Below are 23564 nucleotides of genomic sequence, written 5' to 3' on the forward strand. Positions count from 1 at the left end.
GGAAATATCTGCAGGAGGTGACCAAACCAATCACTGAATTTGCCCATTTCGCACAAAAGGCAGATTTTTGTATGTAGTCAGGGAGAAGGCAGGGGTTATATATATGAGGAAGGGCAATTTCAGCTTTGGGCAATCCACAAAACCAAATCTTATTTGTTAAACACATCACCCACAATCCAAAAACTCCTATTATACCGCAAAGAACCCATTCCCACGATTCCTCAAACATAAGTGTCATCAGAAGATTCACACTCCTCTTTGTCACAGTCAATATTTTAGCCTCAGCACCTGTCTTCCTCTGGAGGGGGCAATTCCTGAGGGATGAATATGCAATACAACAAATAAGTACATTCACTTATCTGTGACCTTGAATGGGTGGGCTAGACCGAAAGAGCGACTGCCCCACACTTGAACTCAGGCTCTCTTGCTTTCTCCCCACTGGATCCCCTTTATAGGCGGCTATAAGATCTCCGCCCCAGAAGAGCCCCTGAGCTCCCCCGGCCTCAATACGGGAGAAAGAGGGGGAGAAGGGTTCCAAACATCAATGAGATTCCTCCGCCCCACCTCCGCGGGGAACCATAGCAACCATCCACACCGCGCAGGCGCCATCTGGCTGGTTGGAGGAAGGCGGAGGCCGATTGGTCGCTCTGGGGGGGGCCGCGATTGGCATGGGAACTCATTGGGAGCGTTTCTCCAAAGGAGCAGGCGAAACCTCTGGTGAAAAAAGGGCATAAAGCCTCTACTACCGGAAAAGAAACGGGCAACGAGGGAGCTGCCTGGATCGGTGACAGAGGAGACCGGATGATGCAGGTTTGACGCGGGGGATGCTGGTAGTCGCTCTCTGGGAGGGTCTCTTTCGGTTCCACGTGGAGTGGAGACTTCGGCCTAGGCCTCCCTTGCGGGGAAGGGGACGCAGCGGTAACCCGCCTCTCTCTCTCTCTCTCCCCCTGCAGGAGGACGTAGGAGCCGGGCGAAGGAAGGAAGCGCCGCCTAGGAGGAGGAAGGCCCGGCCCGGCTTCCATGAGAGAGGGCGGTGAAGGGCAGAGGGGCTCCGGAGCTGCAGGAGGGATGAGCCCAGGGGGACCACGGGAAAGTCGGCTGCTTGGAGGGCGATGCGGGGAGGAGGAGGCGGGCAGAGACCCCGAGACGGTCCTGAAGGCCGGAGGGTCCTTAGGAAGACGCGGAAATCCCCAAAGGATCCAGAAGGGAGAAAAGAAATATCATTGCCCGGAATGTGAAAAATCCTTCGAGAGAAACGACCTTCTTCAGAGCCATTTAAGGGTCCATTCAAGAGAGAAACCATTTAAATGCCTGGAGTGTGGAAAGAGCTTCAGTCGGAGGGACAACCTTTATACACATCAGAGGATCCACACAGGAGAAAAGCCTCATAAATGCCTGGAGTGTGGAAACAGCTTTAGTCGAAGGGACAGCCTTTATACACATCAAAGTATCCACACAGGAGAAAAACTTCATAAATGCCTGGAGTGTGGAAAGAGCTTTAGTCAGAGGAACAACCTTTATACACATCAGAGGATCCACACAGGAGAAAAAACTCATAAATGCCTGGAGTGTGGAAACAGCTTTAGTCGGAGGAGCAACCTTTATACACATCAGAGGATCCACAGAGGAGAAAAGCCTCATAAATGCCTGGAGTGTGGAAACAGCTTTAGTCGGAGGGACAACCTTTATACACATCAAAGGATCCACACAGGAGAAAAACTTCATAAATGCCTGGAGTGTGGAAAGAGCTTCAGTCAGAGGAGCCCACTTTATATACATCAAAGGATCCACACAGGACAAAAGCCTCATAAATGCCTGGAGTGTGGAAAGAGTTTCAGTCAGAGGAACAACCTTTATAGACATCAAAGGATCCACACAGGAGAAAAACCTCATAAATGCCTGGAGTGTGGAAAGAGCTTCAGTAGGAGGGGCAATCTTTATAAACATCGAAGTATCCATAGGGGAGAGAAACAGAAGAAATGCCTGGAGGGCAAAAGAGCCTGGAATCCCCAAAGGATCCAGGAGGGAGGAAGGAAATATCAGTGCCCGGAATGTGGAAAATCCTTCGAGAGAAAGGGCCATCTTCAGAGCCATCTAAGGGTCCATTCAGGAGAGAAACCTCATAAATGCCTGGAGTGTGGAAAGAGCTTCAGTCAGAGGAGCCAACTTTATACACATCAAAGGATCCACACAGGAGAAAAAGCACATCAATGTCTGGAGTGTGGAAAGAGCTTCAGTCAGAGAGCACATCTTGACAGACATCAAAGAGTACACTCAGGAGAAAAACCATATAAATGCCTGGAGTGTGGAAAGAGTTTTACTGAGCATGGTATCCTTCATAAACACCAAAGAATTCACACAGGAGAAAAACCACCGTGGCACGACAAAACCGCGCTCGACTAAAGCGTGCCCGATTAAATCGCGTCGCTGACGTCATCAACAGGGCGACAACAGCGAGCGCAGAGAAAGAAGGGCGCTTTAAATAGCGCTTTAAAAGCAAGCCGATTCAAGTTAAGGTAAGGGTTAGGTTTAGGGTTAGCTTTAGGGTTAAGTTTATGGTTAGGTTAAGGGTTAGGGTTAGGTTTAGGGTTAGGTTAAGGGTTAGGTTAAGGGTTAGGATTAGGGTTAGGATTAGGTTTAGGGTTAGGTTAAGGGTTAGGGTTAGGTTAAGGGTTAGGGTTAGGGTTAGGGTTAGGTTAAGGGGGGTTAGGTTTAGGTTTAGGGGTTAATTTTAGGTTTAGGGTTTACAGCGTGCTTCTGTCTCCGTGCTGTTGTCGCTCTGTGATGACGTCAGCTACGCGGTTTCGTCGAGCGCACTTTAGTCGAACGCGGTTTTGTGGTGGAACCAAAAACCACATACATGTCTGCATTGTAGAAAGAGCTTCAGTCAGAAAGCACAGCTTAACAGACATCAAAGAATCCACTCATGGCAGAATTCAGCTGAGAAAATGCGATAAACATGTCTGAGTGTGAGAAGACCTTCAATCACACTGTATCTGAGGAATTGAATTGTATATTTAATTGGCCAAATGCGAATAGACACACTAGGAATTTGCCTCCAGTGCACAAGCTCTCAATGTACAAAAAAGCAACAAATAATAATATTCATGATATTTATAATAATTCCAATAGGAGGAATTTATCTTTACTCCAAATGAGTAAAGAAGATATTAAGAATGGTAAATAATAATTACCAAGTAAGGGACTTTCTCAGGCTGAATAATAAAGGCCTTTTTCAATTGTGCCTGGTACATGATTCAACCGACTGAAATTGTACTTTTTCAGAACAGACTTAAGTGACTCATGATGCTGTTTCCCATGTGAACGGCTTTTTAATGCAATGCTCATTTCAGTGGTTATACTTAATATTATGGGATGTTACTGTCAATATCTCTTATGTTACTGTAACTGCCCAGGATGATTTCTTCCATGCAATGAACTCTTATTTTGTACTTTTCTTACTGTATGGAGTATAAAATGAAGCCCAATTCTGTCTCCTGAATTCCTTCTTTTCATTGAGGGAAATCTCTCTGCTACAATAAGTTGCCTTTAAAAGGACATCCCACTTCATATCTAATTGGAGCAAGTGTGGAGTGGCTGAATCTATGGCTAATTGGTCTTTAAAAGTTTCTCCCTGTCATTGTTGGATATAATCTATATGGGTTTTCCAAATATCAGTGTCATGTAAGACCTTCCCCAGACAATTGGATTTTCTCAATGGTCCTGTTATCTTCCAGCAGAAATTGCTACAAGGGACAGGTCCCATAGATAATATTCTGTTTGGGGGAGGGGGAAGACTGGGTGCATTGCTCACTTTATACCCCTTTTCCTGCTTATCCTGCACTGAGATGTTCCTTCTTGGGAATGAAAGGCTCCTTTTGAAATGCCAAGCGTTTCAAGAGTTTTAGTTTCTTGAGTGGAGAGACAAGGGACATCCTTACACACTTTAAGGCCAACTAACCTTTATGAGATACTAGCCATATTCTCAGCCTTTAGGAGGAGAAGTACTTTGGGACCCAGGGATTGAAGCAGGTTTAATTAGGAGTTGGTCAGTTCACCTGTTAAGGAGTGAAACTGCTCCCTAAAGAAGGTGGAGGTCAAAATACAGCCCCGGGAGACTTTTCTGAAAAGGGTGGTTAGCACATTTCATCCAATTGCTGAATGAGAAACACCCTTTGTACTGTATTTTCCAAGTTCCTCTTAATGATTTCTCTCAAAATGGAATCAAATGTCAATTTAAAATCAATACAGGCTGCATGCAGTAATTCTCTCCCTGCCATTTTAATTTGTTTAGTTTAGGAAAAAAAGTTTACTCGTAAATCAAAAATTGCTCCTTGGATCAGTTTCAACTGATTTCACAGTAAATTGAGATTATTTGTTAAAAGGGTACCCCTACGTTTTCCATAGTTCATTCCCTCTTTGCCCATGAGCCACACACGCTCCATTATGTCCCTCAATCACTTCTGTTCCTTTTGTTATGGGAAGAAATCAGCCATGCTGGGAAATCTGGTTGGGATGTCCTTGTGGTGGGAGTAATTTATTCACGGGAAGCGACAATGCTTGGATGCCATTCCTCCCAAATGGTTGCATTCCATCCCACCCCTCCCTTTTCTTTATCTAGGTAGGAGTGAAGCAGAATATAGGTGACAGTGCTAGTCAGTCTTGACATGCTGACCTCCCCCCCCCAAAGAAAGGTTGACCTGAAACAAAAATAAACATAAGTTCAAATTATTACTTGATTATCTGTGCTTTCAGATGGACAAAGAAGCTCCTTTGCTTCTCTCAAAGTCTCTCAAATTCAGGTAATCAAGTTGATTGATTGATTGATTACATTTATATGCCGCCCTTTTCCCCGAAGAAAGTTCTTTTCATCTCCACACTAAAATTGGTGCCTGAGTTTGGAGATTAAGACTTGATTTAAAATCTTCAATCAATAATTAAAAATAAAAGGAAACAGGGCTGGGTGTTCTCATTTTCTCCCTTCTTCCCTTTCCTAAGAAGGGGATGTTTGTAGAATTTTAAAAGAATTCTAGAGACGAGGTTCGGGGTAGAAGAATAAAATTCCTTTTTATTATCCAAAAATCAGAGTTAATTTGAAAACGGTTTGCAAAGCGTTGGTGGGTCTCACCCTGACTTCACCTGAGTCACAAAGGAGAGCCACACCAAATTCGAAAGTGAAACAATAGTTATACCCTCCCTAACTCCTCCTACTCCTGGTCAGCTAGCCTGACGAGGGTGGTTACAGACCAATCAGAGACAATAATTGCCCTATCTTTTACCTTATTTGGGAATACAATTTTTAACCAATTAGCCCTTGGCATCCTTCTGGCCAATCAAGCAATCACATTTTTCCCGCTCAATTCATAGCCACTCCTCTTACAGTTCATTGTTCTCCTCTCAAGCATTTACATATTCCTTCCCTCCGCCATTACCACATGGTATAGCTCCCCCTAGGGGACTATTTCAGTAAAATATAAACACTTTATATTATTTTATTACTCCAATTCCCCCATTTCTTATTTGGTGATTTGTTTAATATTTTCTTTTATTTCTTTCAATCTTTCTTTCTCAGTTTCAGTATTTTTCATAGGGTGTAGAGTGTCCATACTTTCCAACAGGTGTATTTGGTTACCAATTTCTTTTAGTACCATCATTGTTTTCTCTGTTTGTTGGGCCTGCATAATACTTTTCACAGTTGTGATTACTAAGTTTCTTATTACCGGGATTAGACATGGCAACAACTTTAATCCAATAAAAATTACACTAACCATAAATAAGGCTTGCTTCCAGTTTCTGAAAATGTCCCCTAGGAACCCTCCTTCATCTAACAGGCCAGTCCAGGTTTGTGAACCACATTTTCGGAAGGCTATCATATCCATTGCTCTACATACATCTAATGAAAGCTCCCATTTTTCTTCTTTGGTGACCACCATATGATTAAGATATTTTAGTAATGCTGCCCCAGGTTGTCCACTAATAATTCCCAGTCCAACCCACAGGGTCACATTATACCTTGTGAGTAGGCCTGGGTTATGGTAAGTAATGCTCTGTTCTTTCTTTTTCCATGGGGGTTTAAGGGATAGGCTGGTTGATGACTCCGAGCAGGTTCTCACAATACTTTACACAACCCCTTCCTGGTTGTAAATACTGACTCCTAGTATTATCACATAGAAAGTGGAGATTCTCAGTGCCTTCCCCTTCCGTGCCACAACCACTGAACCACAAGGCCTTCCCTATCCAATAGCACCTTGAGTCTCCCCTGGTTGCATTTTCACACATCTGGGTGATTCCACTCATCCACTCTCTACTTTGATTTTTACAAGTCCAAGCTGGATCTCTCTGAGTTTGCCTTGGTGTTACCTCCAGAGTCAGATTACATCCATATTGGGCAGTTTTCCAGTATTGGAACTCTCCCTTTCGATGTCCCCCACTTTTCAAACAGATCACCATACCAACGGCTCTATTCTTTCTCTGCAGTCTCCTAATAGCCGAAGCAGTCAGCATCCACGAGGGGATAGGAGGAAATTCGAAAGAACTTGGGGAGACCACTAAAGAGCTTGTGTTTAAATAGTCTTTCTCCTCCCACATTGTACAAGTATATCTTCCTATAGTCTCTAGGTTTATTTGCAAATATAGAGTGGTTTGACACTTACCCCCTCTCTTTTGTGTTACCACTATCCAACTTTCCTCCTGACCTACTTGTTGCCAGTTTGGTTGTAACTTAGATTCATACCACCAAATTTTGGGTTCAAAGATCCAATTCATGGGAAAACACTCACTCTCCTTGTCATTATAACACCGAATTTGTGTCCAAGTTCCATCAGGTTCAAAGATTCTAGGCGGTTCAATCCATAACTTTCCCCCAACCGCCACTAGGGTTATATTCAAAAGGATATAAGTCACTTTTTTTTTTTTTTTTTTTTTTTTTTTTTTAACACCAGTTTCAAGGGTTCTTTTTGAAGGGCTTTCCATGTTTCCGACTCCTCCAAGTTGGCTCTCTTCGCTCTGGTGTAGTGGGTCCAGACTTCTTTCGTCCGGATGGCAGTGTCTGTGGTCAGCAACACCAGGAATGGTCCATCCCACTTTGGCTTTAGGGAATCGTCCTTCCAAGTCTTTATCCACACCTGGTCTCCCACTTCAATGGAATGTACTTTGAAGCTCAATGGAGGAGTCTGTATTAAATAGCCTGCTTTTCTGAAAGAATCAAAAGTCTGGGACAGTATTTGCAAGTATTGTATCAACCCTTGGTCTTTACTAGGTAAATTCCCCATTCGTATCCCAGCATTCCTTAGTGGCATTCCATTCTCCACCTTTCCACTAGAGGGCGGATGCCACGGGCTATGCAGGTCCCACTTAATTCCCAATACATTAGCAATTCCTTGAGTAATCTTCCCCGTGAAATGTCTTCCCTGATCACTATCGATTCTCTGAACCACTCCATATCTTGGTATAATATGCTCTAAGATTAATCTGACAACAGTTCTAGCAGTTTCATCAAAACATGGGTAGGCTTCCACCCACCCCGTTAAATGATCTATAATAACCAACAAATATTTATATCTTCCCACCTGTGGCATTTCAGTAAAGTCTATTTGTATATTTTGAAAAGGATAAAGCGCTAAAGGCCTCCATCCTCTTTGTTTTTCCCTTAATTGGTTTTGATTTACCCTCTGACAAATTATACATTTTTGGGTCACTTGTTGCGCGGCAGTATAAACTTTTATTCCTGCATATTTCTTTAGTACTTCATCAATCAAAGCCTGAGTTCCCCAATGGCTCCCCTCATGTAATCTCTCAAAGATTTGTCTCATTAGGGAGTAATTGAGGATTTGTCTCCCATCTGGTAACCACCATTTCCCCTCTTCATCCTTCTTTCCCCCCATTTGTTTAATTTTATTCTCCTCCTTCTCATTAAAAATTGGTACTTCTTTCACTTCATACACATGGGGAATCATAACTTTGATCTGTTCAATGACTTCATTCATGCCTGCTTCTTTAGCCTCCTGGTCTGCCAGCCTATTTCCCTGTTTCTCTATTTCATCCCCTCTTTGATGTGCCCTTAAATGCACCACTGCAACTCTATTCCTTCCCCCTTTCCTTCCAGATTTTCCCAAAGGTTTGCACCACTCCAAAGGCGTACTTAGAGTCGGTGTAAATCGTTAAATTTGATTTTCCCCCCAATATGAGAGCTCTTTTCAAGGCATATAATTCAGCTGCCTGTGCAGACCAATGGTTTGGCAACCTCCTCCCTTCCAAAAGAGCCCACGTGCCCTCCTGAATTATAGCGTACCCATTTTGCCTTTTCCCCTCCACCACTCGTGAAGAACCATCAATGTACCATCTTTCTCCCTTTTCCAAAGGGATATCCTGTAAATCCGGCCTAATTTTTGTTTCTAAATCCACTATTTCACTACACCAATGTTCAATTTCTTCACCTCCTGATGAATTAGTTTTATTGAGGAACTATGCTGGATTCAATGTCGAGTCCGTTGTTAGAACTAGGTCAGCATGATCCAGCAACATACCCTCATATTTCAACAACCTTGAATCAGTCAACCACCTCCCAGCTTTCTGTCTCAACTGTGTTCTCACTTGGTGTGGGCTGCTTACAATTAGCGCCCCTCCCATTGTGATTTTCTCACTCTTTTTCTTTCTTTTCCATTCTTCTCTCTCATCTAGGCTGTGATGAGTTCTCAGATGCCTTGTGGTCAGTTGAGTAATATCCCTTCCCCCTACAGTTGCAGTGAGGAGAAGTCTTTATTATGTAAAGTGAGCTAGCCGGGCCATCTTAATGGCCCATTAGCTGGGGGTGGGCAGAAAGCTATAGGCAACAATTCTGTCCTCTGTCTCTTTCTGTCTCTTTCACTCTTTTTCTTTCTCCCTCTCTCCCACTCTTTTATCACTTTCTCGTTACTCTCTACTGTCCAACCTGTCCCCATACTTATCTTTGATTAATCATGTTTGCAATAACTCACCTACTTCCCTAAATAGGCGCAATTCCCTCACCGGAGAGCTTTCGTTCACTCAAACACATACATACACTCTCTCCCCACCTCTCCTATTTTCCTCCAAAGAATGACTCAGGGGGAAAAGAGGGGGGGGTTCACGCAGGCGATCACAGGTCTTTGGATCTCTTCAGTTATCACTTTCGGGGACATATACATTCATACTGCAATCATGCTTGCTCAAGCCAACCAATCATTATAATTATTTCAGGAAGCTTTTTCACAAGCCACCAAGCTTCATTTTATTTATTAGAGGATCTCACCCTCCTTTCAGGTTTGGAAATGATAACACACAAGCATACATGCACATACCATTAAACAATCTTGCAGCTTACTGTTTCTTTATAGTGCATTCATATCAACTTTTACCATGACATACATTTGCACTGCAATCAGACTGCTTGTTTAGATTAATTTCACATACAAATATCCCATTTCATTCTTCTTTCATACAAAGCAATTATTATAATTATTTCAGGGAGCTGTACATAAGCCAATGAGCTCCTTTTTCTATTATTAAGAAATCTCAACTTCCCTCCAGGTCTGAAAATGATTACACACACACATGCACACATACCATGAAACAACACTTTCAGGCCTGGGGGAGGTCCTGTCACTTTAAATCTTCAAATTTCTTTCCTTGGAGAACTTATGGCTCATTCTCCAAGCAGCTGAGAAACTCAGAGAGAGCAGTTTAAATCCTAACTACTCTCCCCTCCCCCATAGCTTCAAGCCCAAGCTGATAAGCTTATTTATTCTGCTAGCTTGGTTAAACATATCACAATCAATTCAACGCCATTCAATTCTACATGTTATTAGTATAGATGCACGCCTAATAATTTTTTTATTTTTTTTTAAACAGACATTATATCAAATTAATCAAGTCCAATTACCTAGGTCTTCCCATTCAGTCAGGCTTTACCTTATTATCTGCTAACTTTCTTACTTTTGCTCGAAGTTACACCCATTGTTCTATCTCTTTAAGCACTAAATTGTTAATACCTGTCTCTGCCCTGGGGTGTTCCATTTCTATCTTGATCTCCCAGCAACGCTGGCATAATTTTAAAGGTCAAGATTTATAGAGACAATGTATAGGGATGTTTGTCCACACATTGCTTGGCCAGGGTTCTAGATTGGACCTCCCAGCTGAGCGCTGGCATAGTTTTAAAGGTCCAAACTCTTAGCTCTCCCAGCAGAACGCTGGCATAGTTTTAAAGAGCAAGATATATATAGATATTTTATTAACACATCATTTGCATCTGGGTGGGGCTCGAGCTCTACTTTTCTTTTAAAAGACAACTATTAACAGCTTTCTAACATGTCCCTGTGGACTTCTTAATCGCTTTGGGGAAGAAACTCAGGTAGAACTTCTCTTCAGTTCACCTGATGGTGGCCAGTTCCTGAGTTTGTTACAACTTGATGGACTAAGCTTATAACCCTAGGATCCAGAGTTCCCTCTGGGGGCCATCCTACACCAAAAGTGGGCCATTCTGACTCACAAAATATTTTTAAATTAGCCTGGGTTGATGGGGGGTCCCCATGATCCCCATTATATGCCTTCTTAAAATTCTTCAACATACACTGGAGGGGTGTTCTCAGAACACTACCTCCTCCTCCCTGTTTACATAAACCTTTTGTGCTTCTCTTAACAGAACCTTCATAGCTTCTGTGGTCCAATTTTCTCTCTTTTGTAACTTCTTAGCAATATCCGGCCAGGCTTTGGTAACAAACTGGATTTTCACCAATTGGATATTTAGAGCATTGTCCGGATCTACCCCAGCGTATTTCCGCATTCCGTCTTTAAGACGCTGCAAATCTATCACCGGGTCCTCATCTTTCCCTTGATTTATATTTACTGCTTTGGTCATGTTTTGTGCTTGTGGAATAGCTTCTTTCATTCCTTTTATGATTATTGATCTCAAATCCATCATATTCTGTCTTCCCTCTGCATCATTATTATTCCAATTTGGCCTTACTAATGGGTATTTAATGTCCCCTCTGATTTGATTTCCTTGTACTCCCGGATTCTCCCTTTCCCAAATTGCCATTGCAGCTGTCCTAATTAAATTTCTTTCCTCTGGGCTAAACAAAGTTCTCATTATATTTTGCATTTCATCCCAGGTATAAACGTTAGGTCCTAATAGGGCATCCAACTGATCACTTACGGTCAGGGGATCTTCAACAAAACTTTTCATTTCTTTCTTAAATGCCCGTACTTCGGACGATCGCAAGGGTTCATGTACATATGTTATGATCGGAATCCCATTGGGATCATTTCTGTTCGGGGTTTCCCTTAAGGGGAATTGCTTAATTTGTTCTCCTTCTTGTGTGGAATCCAAAGGAGGCTGTCTAATTAGTTCCTCTTCCTCCATCTGCCTTGTTAAATCTTTCCTCACGTTTGCTAGCTCATTTCCCCTACAAACCTCCCTTTTGTTTCACGTAATCATACAGATTACGGCATTGAAAGTAATTTTACAGCGCCATCTCGTGGCCACTCAACATTATCATTTTTCCACTATATAAAACAACATAAATTAACCATATCTTCTTTGTTCAACCTCAAACTCAAAATCTCCCGGTTATAGGGCGGGGATCCCCATCCAGCCAATATTCTGCCCAAAGGGCCATTCGGGTTGATTTTCAGTTTGGGGTTTTTCTGGATCCTTTTAACACACTTTTTCCCTGACTCAGTCGACTTTGTATTACCCCCCATCTCTCTTATGGGTAGGTAGCCTTCCCTTGAGTATGTGCTCCTGTGTCCCTCCCAGCAATTCCTTTCAATTCCACACGTCACCGTCTCCGGATATTCACAATATCCCCATCACTCATTCCGTCCTGCGAATCTCCCCTGAGATTCCTCAAAAGGACTTCCACCCGGCCCCTTTGCTAGTTCTCACATCCACACACTCCCTGACCGCCCTGGGTCTTGTGTTCTGGTGTCTTTACCAGGTACTCACCAGGGTTCTGTGCACAGATGTTTCCCGGTCGATCTCCAAGCCGGCTTTTCCTCTTTATTCAACCTCTTTCCCTTTATTCAACCCCCCCTACTGCTCGTCTATCGCACAATTTTTACGGGCTTCCAAGAGCTGCGCAGTCCTCTGGGTGATTCTTCTCCTTTCAAAAAGGAAAGGGGTGCACCTGAGGAGAATCCCTCAGAGTTCCAGCGCAGATTGGATCCCGGACACGAGCCCCCAATTTGTTTGTAGAATTTTAAAAGAATTCTAGAGACGAGGTTCGGGGTAGAAGAATAAAATTCCTTTTTATTATCCAAAAATCAGAGTTAATTTGAAAACGGTTTGCAAAGCGTTGGTGGGTCTCACCCTGACTTCACCTGAGTCACAAAGGAGAGCCACACCAAATTCGAAAGTGAAACAATAGTTATACCCTCCCTAACTCCTCCTACTCCTGGTCAGCTAGCCTGACGAGGGTGGTTACAGACCAATCAGAGACAATAATTGCCCTATCTTTTACCTTATTTGGGAATACAATTTTTAACCAATTAGCCCTTGGCATCCTTCTGGCCAATCAAGCAATCACATTTTTCCCGCTCAATTCATAGCCACTCCTCTTACAGTTCATTGTTCTCCTCTCAAGCATTTACATATTCCTTCCCTCCGCCATTACCACATGGTATAGCTCCCCCTAGGGGACTATTTCAGTAAAATATAAACACTTTATATTATTTTATTACTCCAGGGACAAATGGGCATTTTTGCTCTTGGAATACAACTCTGATGAATTGGCTGCAAATAGGGGGAAACTTCCCCAGAGTCCAGGAGCCCTTCGGACACCAACCTACCGGTGCCTCTTGGAGGGCATCTTCACTCTGATAACTGGCAGTTTAGCCTGCATGGATGAGGTCATAAAGCCTCAGAATTCCCTAAGAGATGACAGGCTCCCTTGGCATCCTACGAAAGGTCACCCGCTCCACCTTTTACACGTACACCAATGTCAAGCAAATATCTGCAGGAGGTGACCAAACCAATCACTGAATTTGCCCATTTCGCACAAAAGGCAGATTTTTGTATGTAGACTGTCTCTGTCAATGGAAGCTCCACTCATTAATGTAGCTCTGGATGAGCTTCCCATCGCATTCCCTTTCTTTTGCCATGCTCTTTTGTGTTTTGTTCCATCATTTCAGGTTATCTGCCTCCGTGATTTCTGCTTAGGTGAGAAAGCTTTTTGTGACTCCCAAAATAATAAAACAATTCAGTAGATAGGAAAAAATCCTGTCCCCTTGAACAACTTCTGCCAAAGAAAATACTACATGGCTTAATGACTGTTTTACCCAAGTTCCACATGTTGAGCGATCCAGCAGTTAAAGACACCCAGAAAGAATCCAATGTGGATCATATCAAATGACATGATTTCCTTTTTCCAACAATGAAGTATTGATTTCTATGAGGAAATTCACTAGCAGGAACCATTGACAGGAGATTCTCCTCCTTAGGTCCTCTTTAACTGGAGACGGTCTCCTTTTGTGCAAGAATTCAGAATTCTTATATCCAGGAAGAATAATTGTCTGCATCAAATAGAGGCCATTTACTTGCTATTTAAAAACACTTGAGTGAGTCGCATATGGAGAGTTTATTTATTTGGATCCTGACTTTATTATTTCTACAAAGAAGGCGGAGAAGAGATGCAAGAAAAGGAAGGAGCCAATTTGGAGCTCAGGGTTGGACTGAGGGGCCTTTGGAGCTCTCTGAGCCCCTCCCCCTTCCAGCCACGGTGACCCCTCCCTCCTCTCTTCCCCCAACAACGACCCTATGAGGTGGGCTGGACCGAAAGAGCTTCTCTTGCTTTCTCCCCCAGTGCCTCCATCACTGGACCCCACTGGCTCCCCTTTATAGGCGGCTATAAGGCCTCCGCCCCAGAAGAGCCCCTGAGCTCCCCCGGCCTCAATAGGGGGGAAAGAGGGAGGGAGAAGGACCCCAAAGATCAATGAGATTCCTCCGCCCCACCTCCGCGGGGAACCATAGCAACCATCTTGGTAAATGAAAGAAGGCAGAAACCGATTGGTCAGTCTGGAGAGGCCGGCGATTGGCAGGAGGACCTTTTGAGGCGGAGCCTCCGAAGGAAAAGGCGCGAGTTCTGGAGAAAAAAGGGCATGAAGCCTCCACTTCCGGAAAAGAACGGGCAACTAGGGAGCTGCTGGGAGCGTCTTTCTCGGAGAAGCGGGGGAAAGGGAGGCCGAGGCCTGGCTGCCTGGGCGGCCAGGGAGGGAGACCGGATGCTGGTAGGGAGGCCGTGTCCGCCTCTCCAGCATGCCCGGAAGAAACGCGGGAGGCGGAAGCCTGGGCCTCCCTGCGGGGAAGGGGACGCAGCCGTGACCCGCCTCTCCTTTACCCTGCAGGAGGACGGAGGAGCCCGGCGGGGCGGTGGGGAAGGAAGGAAGGATGGATGGATGGAAGGAAGGAAGGAAGGAAGGAAGGAAGGAAGGAAGGAAGGCCGCCTGAGAGGGGGAGGAGGAGACCGGCACCCCTGAGCAGCCCTGGGAGACGGCGGGGAAAGGCCCGGAGGTTCTGGGGCTGCAGGATAATGTTAACAGAATAACAGCAGTGGGTGGACCTTGGAGGCCTTCTACTCCAACCCCTTATTAAAGCAGGAGACCCTATACCATTCCAGAAAAGTGCCTGTCCATTCTTTTTCCCCCGTTTATCAAAAGTTCTATTTCTATATTGAACCCTCTGTTCTATTCTCTAGGTACAAAGGTGTTAAACTATAAAAATCATCACAATTGTTGCAATCATATGGATATACATGTAGATAATATCATTGTAAAAAGTAATATCTTCCATATTGACATCAATTGGATAACCAACAAAGTATTTGCTAATCACTTTAAATCTTTCTCATGTAATCCACTTTTCTCATATTTCCAACCATCTAACCTCTGTTTTTGTGGACTAACCAACAAATGGTTAGTATAACTCCCGTGTTGACATTTTCTTTCATTTTTAACCTTAACCTATCCATTTCTGCACATTCCAATATTTTTTAAATTATATTCTCATCTCTGGAGGTTTCTTCATTTTTCCAGTATTGTGTGTATACAATCCGGGCTGCTATTGCAATATGTAGAATTACACATATATTGCCTTTATTGTAATTTCCTGGCAGCATGCCCAACAAGAATATCTCTGGTTCTAGGCCTATGTGTTGTGTTATCATAGCTTCCAGCCATATATGGATTTTATACCAAAACTTATTTCCTTTTGGACATGCCCACCACTTATGATAAGAACCGGGTATTTGGTTACATATCAACAATTAACAGATTTAACTTTGTACATATTCGCTATTCTTGCAGGTGAAAATATCCATCTCTAGAACATTTTATAAAGATTATAGTTTCCATCCCATAATTTCTGCCATTTACCTAATTTATTGCATAGCCAAAATTCTTAGCCCGTTACTGTTTTGTCCTTTTTCCTCTTTAAACTTAATATATTTAATTATATAATTAATTTAATACTTAATAATTATATATCCTTTTAATTTGAAACAAGTGGCTGTTCAGTCTATTGTAAAAAACATCTAGTGATGAAGCACCCACAACTTCTGAAGGCAAGCTGTTCCACTGATTAATTGACATATATTGGAACAGTGCTATCATGTCACCTCCAGTCTTTCTTATCTCTAGACTAGCCATATGCAGTTCTCCATATCCTTTAGTCTCCAGGCCCTTAATCATCCCAGTTGCTGTTCTTTGCACTTTTTTCTATGTCTCAACAACATTTTGTAATGTGGTGACCAAAATTGAATGTAGTATTCAGGTGTGGCCTTACTAAGGTTTTATAAGGTGGTAGAAATAGTTCACTTGATGTTGATTCTATGCCTCTGTTTACACAACCAAGTATTTCCCCAGCAAGTAACCCCTTGAGAAAAGACCTAGAAGAGAGGAGGAGAAGACTGAGGCAAAGTCTAAGAAAGCAAGTTGATTCACAGCAAGTTAAACAAAGTATCATCCTTTAGCTTCACATTTTAGGCTTCATCACGAACTTGTAATGACATATTAGGTCTTTTAACATGGGAATCTGTGCCTCTTTTTTAAGTTTACGAATGCATGTTTTCCCCTTCCTGACTAAGGCTCTTTATGTTAATATGTGAGATGTTGCTTTTTCAGCCACTACACCACAGAGAATTCTGTCTGAATACACCTGCAACTTTCAAGACACAAACCCAGCTGGGAAAGACTAAGACATAAATTTGTCACGTGTGGACTTTTCTCTGGAATCAATGTTTCCTGCTGTTCAAACTTCACAAGCAATCAGTGCACTTAATTGTTTGTTTTCAATTTTTTATTAGTTTATCATAGCATAAAATACAAAAGATAAAGAAAAATAAACGTTTAGGGTAAAATAATGGTGGAAGAGAGGAAAGAGTACGGTAGAGGGGAAAGCATTAATTTCCTCGACTCTAATGCAGTAGAATAAATAACATTCAAAATTTTATTTTTATATAATACATAGCTTCTGTAGCATCAAATCGAATTGACAAAACCCAAAATCAAAGTTTTTTCCCCACCTTAAGCACAAAGTCCAAAAGTGGTTTCCAAGTAGAAACAAAATTACATTTTTTAATCAGTCCGTTTAGCTGCCTCTACTAACTCCAATCAGCTTTTGCAGCCATTATTGTCCATTGAGGGAATGACAGTTTGGTCATTTGCTTACTGATGTGTCACTTGGACTGAATATTATATTCCTTTACATGATCATTAATCAACCATTTTTGCTTTTCTTGAATTACTTGGTGATTTGTATTTGTATGTTCAGGTGAGCAAAGAAGCCCCTTTACAAAGGTAAAAGTCTCCCAAAGGGGAAGAAATTCAGCTCTTTTCAGCTCCACACAAATCTGGGAGCACCTGGCTTTAGAAGCAACAATCCCACAGGATTAAAAACAATCAAGGACTAATTAAAAGGAAGAAGGAAGGGAGCTGGGTGTTCTCTGGAGCACGTCTTCACCCACCTCCCCTTTCCTGAGAACAGAAATTGAGTTGAAGAATTGGAATAAAACTCTGATAAATTGGCTGCAAATAGATCTGGCTTCCCCAGAGCCCAGGAGCCCCTTTGAAGACTGACCAACCTCTTGGGTGGCATCTTCACTCTGACAACTGAGAGCAACTGGCAGCTTAGGCTGCATGGATGAGGTCATAAAGTCATCAGAATTCCCAAGGTGACAGGTGCCTATCAAACCTCCCCTGCTCCACCTTTTCTACCTGCAACAATGCCAGGCAAAATGTCTGTAGGAGGCAAGGAGACAAATCACTCAAGCTGCCCATTTCTCACAAAAGGCAGATTGCTGGATGTAGACTGCCCCTTTCTAGGAAAGCTCCATTAAGACTTATTTGTACATCCTCAGGTCAACCTGCCATTGCATTCCCTTTCGCTTGCCAAGTTGTGTTTTGTTCCATCATCCCAGGTGAGCTCCCTCCATGATTTCTGCCTGGGGGCTGAAGCCTCTTTCACCCAAAGGCATCCAGAGAAAGTATGGTGGGACGTTTGAGGACGCAGAAATTATCTCCCCGAGTTTTGAACTTCAGGCCTCCTTTCTCCCCCATCGATCCAGGCCAGGAAAATGAATTCCAGCCTCCCTGGAACAGATTCTGCCAAAAGAAAATACTGCACAGATTAATGGAGGGGGGCACAGAAGAAGGGGGTGGGGTGGGAAGTAGAGGAGGGCCAGGGGGTGGGGAGAGGGAAAGGGGATGGGTGGGGGTGAAAGAGAGGCAGGGAGAGAAGGAAACGGTGGGGCAGAGGATGAGGAGGAGAGGTGGAGGGAAAGGGGCAGGGGGTGGGGAAAAGGAGAGGGGGGAGAAAGAGGGGGGCAGGACAGACGATTCCCATCCCCCGCCCTATCGCCGTTCCGCCCCCTGCCCTCCTTAGGCGCTTTGCGGGGGTCAGTCGGATTCCTCTCCCTAGGTCTCCCTTCCAAACAGCCCTGCGATGTAGGCCTGCGGAGGGAAGGTTGCACCCCCCCCCTCAGAGCAGCACCGCCTCGAAAAGGGACCAGGTTGGGGGGAGGGGCTAACTAGAAGCCGAGCGGCCAGAGCGCCACGCCAGTAAGGGGCGAGGGGCGGAGTCAGAAAGCAGTCACCGCCAATGGGATGACGTAGATGGCGCCGCATGCAAATAAGCACCGGCCTTGAAGAGAAAGTTTTCTTCCCAGATTACACAATCGGAGAAACATACAAGGGAGGAGAGGAAGTGGCGTAATCTGACGAGCGACGGAAGTAGGTCTGTGGTTAGGCGACGGAAGTCACCGGATGGAGGTAGGGCGTGGAAGACCCCGGTATTCCCAAACGATCCAGGAGGAAGGAAGGAAATATCAATGCCACGAATGTGAAAAATCCTTCAAAAATAATGGACATCTTCAGAGCCATTAAGGATCCACACAGGAGAGAAACCTCATAAATGCCTGGAGTGTGGAAAGAATTTCAGTCATAAGAGCAGCCTTTATAAGCATCAAAGGATCCACACAGGAGAAAAACCTCATACATGCCTGGAGTGTGGAAAGAACTTCAGTCAGAGCAGTGGCCTTTATGGACATCGAAGGATCCACTCAGGAAAAAAACCTCATAAATCCCTGGAGTGTGGAAAGAGCTTCAGTGAGTGGAGCAGCCTTTATAAACATCAAAGGATCCACTCAGGAGAGAAACCCCTAAATGCCTGGACTGTGGAAAGAGCTTCAGCCATAGCAGCAACCTTTATATACATCAAAGGATCCACTCGGGAGAAAAACCTCATACATGCCTGGAGTGTGGAAAGAGCTTCAGTCAGAGAGCATACCTTGACGGACATCAAAGAGTACACTCAGGAGAAACACCCTATAAATGACTTGAATGTGGAAAGAGCTTTACTGAGCGTGGTCACCTCCATAAACACCAAAGAATTCACACACAAGAGAAAAACCACATACATGTCTGCATTGTAGAAAGAGCTTTAGTCAGAAAGCACAGACATCAAAGAATCCACTCATGGGAGAATTCAGCTGAGAAAATACGATAAACATGTCTGAGTGTGAGAAGACCTTCAATCACACTGTATCTGAGGAATTGAATTGTATATTTAATTTGGCCAAATGTGAATAGACATACTAGGAATTTGCCTCCAGTGCACAAGCTCTCAATGTACAAAAAAGCAACAAATAATATTCATAACATTTATAATAATTCCAATAGGAGGAATTATTTATCTTTACTCCAAATGGGTAAAGAAGATATTAAGAATGGTAAATAATAATTACCAATTAAGGGACTTTCTCAGGCTGAATAATAAAGGATTTTTTTCAATTGTGCCTGGTACATGATTCAACCGACTGAAATTGTACTTTTTCAGAACAGATGTAAGTGACTCATGATGACATTTCCCATGTGAACGTTCTTTTAATGCAATGCTCATTTCAGTGGTTATACTTAATATTATGGGGTGTTACTGTCAATATCTCTTATGTTACTGTAACTGCCCAGGATGATTTCTTCTATTTTCTACTTTTTCTACTGTATGGAATATAAAATGAAGCCCAATTCTGTGTCCTGAATTCCTTCTTTTCATTGAGGGAAATCTCTTTGCTACAATAATAAGTTGCCTTTAAAAGGACATCCCACTTGATGCCTAATTGGTGCAAGTGTGGCATGGCTGAATCTATGGCTAATTGGCCTTTAAAAGTTTCTCCCTGTCATTGTTTGATATAATCTATATGGGTTTTCCAAATATCAGTGTCATGTAAGGCCATCCCCAGACAATTGGATTTTCTCAATGGTCCTGTTGTCTTCCAGCAGAAATTGCTACAAGGGACTCTTAGGTCCCATAGATAATATTCTGTTTGGGGGAGGGGGAAGACTGGGTGCATTGCTCACTTTATACCCCTTTTCCTGCTTATCCTGCACTGAGATGTTCCTTCTTGGGAATGAAAGTGGGGAGGGATGCAATCTGTTATGTCTCAGCACTGGAGCCTCCAGCAAGTGATGCTGGAGGACAACTTCTTATCACTTTCTCATCCTGCAGTTCTTAAAACCACACCCACACATAGGTTTCTCCCACACCGGATTGAGGGGAGGAGTCTCTCATTGTTTTACCCTGAATGAATTGCATGGGAATCCTCAAATCCTGCTTTCTTTGTCTTGCTATCCCTTTCTCAATAGGCTCCTTTTGAAATGCCAAGCGTTTCAAGAGTTCTGGTTTCTTGAGTGGCGAGACAAGACACATCCTTACACACTTTAAGGCTGATAAAGCTTTGTGAGATACTAGCCTTTAGGAGAAGTACTTTGGGACCCATGGATTGAGGTAGGTTTAATTAGGAGGTGGTCAGTTGACCTGTTGAGGAGTGGAACTGCTCCTTAAAGAAGATGGAGGTCAAATACAACCCTGGGAATCTTTTCTGAAAAGGATGGTTAGCACATTTCGTCCAATTGCTGAATGAGAAAAAATATTGCTACTGTATTTTCCATAATGATTTCTCTCAAAATGGAATCAAATGTCAATTTAAAATCAACACATGCTGCATGCAGTAATTCTTTCCCTGCCATTTTAATTTGTTTCGTTTAGAAAAAAGTTTACTCGTAAATCAAAAATTGCTCCTTGGATCAGTTTCAACTGATTTCACAGTAAATTGAGATTATTTGGTAAAAGGGTACCCCTACTTTTTCCATAGTTCATTTCCCCATGAGCCGCCCACGCTCCATTATGTCCCTCAATCACTTCTGTTCATTTTGTTATGGGAAGAAACCAGCCATGCTGGGAAATCTGGTTGGGATGTCCTTGTGGTGGGAGTAATTTCTCACGGGAAGCGACAATGCTTGGATGCCATTCCTTCCAACCATTGCATTCCATCCCACCTCTCCCCCTTCTTTACCCAGGTGAGAGTGAAGCAGAATATAGGTGACAGTGCTAGTCAGTCTTGACATGCTGAAACCCCTCCCCCCCAGAAGAAAGGTGGACCTGAAACAAAAATAAACATGTTCAAATTATTACTTGATTTTCTGTGTTTTCAGGTTGACAAGCTCCTTGGCTTCCTTCAAAGTCTCTCAAATTCTGGTAATCAAGTTCTTTTCATCTCCTGACCAAAACTGGTTCCTGAGTTTGGAGATTAAGACTTGATTTAAAACCATCAACCAATAATGAAAAATAACAGGAACTGCTATTCAGCGAGGAAAACTTTCCAAGCATCAAATAATCGATTCGTGAGAAAAATCACATAAATGCCTGGACTGTTGCAAGTGTTTCCATTCAAAAGAAAGACTTCGTTCACATCAAACAATCCATTCAGAGAAAAACCATATAAATGTTTTGAGTGTGGAAAGAGCTGTATTGAGAGTAGAGGCCTCCATCGACACCAAAGAATTCATGTGGGAGAAAAATGATAACCATGTGAGAAGTCACAGAGTGTATCTCAGAAATAGAATTGAATTGCATATTTAATAGTGTGAATAGACACGCTAAGAATTTGTCTCGAATGCACAACCTTTCAGTGTACCTACAAAGCAACAGATTAAGGATATTCATGATAATAATTGTAATGATTCTACTATGAGGGTTGAGTAAAGAAGATAAGGGTAACTAATAACTGCCAAATAAAGGACTTTCCCAGGCTGAATAACAAAGGACTTTTTCAATTGTATATGCTGTTTCAACCTCCTGAAATTGTACCTTTTTAGAAGAGACTTAGGTTGACTCATGATGCCATTTCTCATGTGAATATTCTTTTAATGCAATGCTCATTTCAGTTGTTATGCTTAATATAGGATGTTACTGCCAAAGTCTCTGATGTAACTGTAACTGAGCAGGATCATTTCTTCCATGCAATCAACTCTCCTTTTCTACTTTTTCTACTGTATTGAGTATAAAATGAAACCCAATTCTTTGTCCCGTGTTCCCTCTTTTCTTTGATGTAAATCTTTTTGCTACAATAGTCTAACGAATTGCTTTTAACTGTCATCCCACTCGGATCCCAATTGAAGCAAGTGTTCCCTGGTTGAATCTGGGGCTAATTTGGCCTTCATTTTTGTGGGTGTGAAAGAGCTTCTCCCTTTCATTGGTTGATACAATCTATGTGGGTTTTGCAAAGAGACAATCCCCAGATATCTGAAACTCTTGTCAATTGGATTCCTTGAATGGTCCCCTTGTCTTCCAGCAGAACTCTCTAAGGCCAACAAAAATATCGCTTTGCAAGATACAAGTGATATTCTCAAAGGGCCTGCACTCTTTTAGCCTTAAACACCTGGCTTTTCTCCAAGCGCTGGGAGATGAGACAATGAGAAGTTGGCATGGATTCATGCCAGTCCTTTGCTGGTTTTTATTTTCGATATTTTATGTTTTACAAGTTGTACAGTTTTTAAAACTGCTTTTTGTGAGCTGCTCAGAGCTGACTGAAAGATGGGCAGTTATGTTTTAAATGAATACGACTCATGAGGGACCTGTTGGATCTCCCACTAGGTGCAGAGACTAGAAGTTTCCCAGTTGTCAGAATCGTGAAAGCATTTCTGTGCTTCCTGTTCATCAGCTAAATGATCAGCAAAATATTCATCTTGTTCCGATGTCAAAAGGGCTGCATCAGGATTGTGTTTGACATGCGAGGCGGGAACAGATGGGTGTTTTCAGTGTAATCGTGGCCATCTCATGGTTACTTCTGTTGGGGGCACCTAGTGGCTAAGTGACCAAGGAAGGACTTCCCTCAGACCCTCCCTCATTATAATCTTCCTCCCTCCATTTTCCTTATTTTTCCTCCCTTCTTCTCACCTTTCCTTCTTTCTCTTTCCTGTCCCTTCTTGCATACTCAAGGGCAAAAGTTTATTTTTCTTTTAGTTTGTTTTCCTAACACACTGCAAGTGAAAATGGACCCTCTTTTAGCCAAGTTCCAAATGTTGAGGGATCCAACAGTTAAAGAGACCCAGAAAGAATCCAACGTGGATCATATCAAATTAAATGATTTCCTTTTTCCAACAATAAGGTAATGATTTCTATGGGAAAATTCACTATGAGGAACCATTGGCAGGAGATTCTCCTCCGATTCTGATATTCAGGAAGAATAATTTTCCTGCATCAAATAGAGGCTGTGTAGTGGCCATTTAACAGCACACTTGAGTGAGTCACATATAGAGTTTCTTTATTTATTTGGATCCTGACTTTATTATTTCTACAAAAAAGGAGAAGATATGGAAGAAAAGAAAGGAGACAATTTGGAGCTCAGGGTTGGACTGAGGGGCCTTTGGAGTTCTCTGAGCCCCTCCCCCTTCCAGCCACGGTGACCCCTCCCTCCTCTCTTCCCCCAACAACGACCCTGTGAGGTGGACTGGAGTGAAAGAGCTTCTCTTGCTTTCTCCCTTGGTGTCTCCATCACTGGACACCTCTTGCTCCCCTTTATAGGAGGCTATAAAGTCTCCGCCCCAGAAGAGACCCTGAGCTCCCCCGGCCTCAATTGAGGGGAGAGAAGGACCCCAAAAATCAAAGGGAGCCCTCCACTCGCATCTCCGCGGGGAACCATAGCAACCATCCACAGCGCGCAGGCGTCATCTTGCTGGATGTAGGAAGTGAGACGTCGATTGGTCGCTCTAGGGAGGAC

The 23564-nt window shown here is 43.1% G+C and overlaps 1 pseudogene; it reads left to right on the forward strand.

Moving 5' to 3' along the window:
* The first annotated feature begins 663 nt into the window (after positions 1–663).
* On the forward strand, positions 664–19012 carry LOC116519348 (annotated as a pseudogene).
* Positions 19013–23564: the final 4552 nt, after the last annotated feature.

The sequence above is a fragment of the Thamnophis elegans genome, chromosome 16, assembly GCF_009769535.1.
Source record: "Thamnophis elegans isolate rThaEle1 chromosome 16, rThaEle1.pri, whole genome shotgun sequence".
NCBI classification, from domain to species: Eukaryota; Metazoa; Chordata; class Lepidosauria; order Squamata; family Colubridae; genus Thamnophis; species Thamnophis elegans.